The sequence below is a fragment of the Phalaenopsis equestris genome, unplaced genomic scaffold, assembly GCF_001263595.1.
Source record: "Phalaenopsis equestris unplaced genomic scaffold, ASM126359v1 Scaffold000964, whole genome shotgun sequence".
Taxonomy (NCBI): Eukaryota; Viridiplantae; Streptophyta; class Magnoliopsida; order Asparagales; family Orchidaceae; genus Phalaenopsis; species Phalaenopsis equestris.
This window is the reverse complement of record NW_018165403.1, coordinates 762,824-763,681: the sequence shown is the minus strand read 5'-3', so window position 1 is coordinate 763,681 and position 858 is coordinate 762,824.

The window sequence follows — 858 nt, the reverse complement described above, 5'->3', positions numbered from 1 at the left end:
CACTTTATCCATTCACTATAATTTCTTGACAAGGAGAATGATGCTTTCTTATATATTGATTATCACATTAGAAACTTTATTAGTATAATTAGTTATTTAAGAGTTATTAAAATTATATATTTATTTCAATTACCTATTAGTGATAGATAAGCAAATTGAATTATATTGTTGTGATTAAGTATAGATTTTCTAAAATCCTAGTTCGTTGCTCTAATATTACTCCCTGTGGGATCGATATCTAGGACTCAATTAGAGCCCTATATTACTTGAGCGACACGTTTACTTGCGTTGACAAATTCGACTTTAACATTATTGAATACTATATTTATACATCTTAATCAAATTAGACACATCTATAAAGTCGCAATCAAGTCTTTGGATGCCGTTGCTGGAAATTAAATGTTCTAGTAGCGCCATCAAATTCTTGTATTTGTCGATTTACAAAAAGTCGGTCAAGTTTTTGGCGCCGTTGCCGGGGAGTGAGTGAGTAAAATTAAGATTAGAGTAACAGACAAATTAGGATTATTAGAAAATTTTTACTTAAATTGCAACTTATTTTTACTTTTATATTTAGTTAATTATATTACTGAGTACTGATTTCAAATTGTACGCGTTAATTTGGACCTGAAAATCTTATACCCTACGATTCAGAATTAGAACGCACTGTTAGAAGGATTAGAAAATCAAGAAGAGAACCTAGAAATTCTGATACAATGGAAAACAACCTGAACAATCCAGGAATAGAGAATGAACACCAACCTAGACCCCTAAAAGATTATGCAAATCCTACAGCTGATGAGATTCACTTATCTATCCAAAATCCTGATGTAGCTGCTAATTCATTTGAGCTTAAACCTG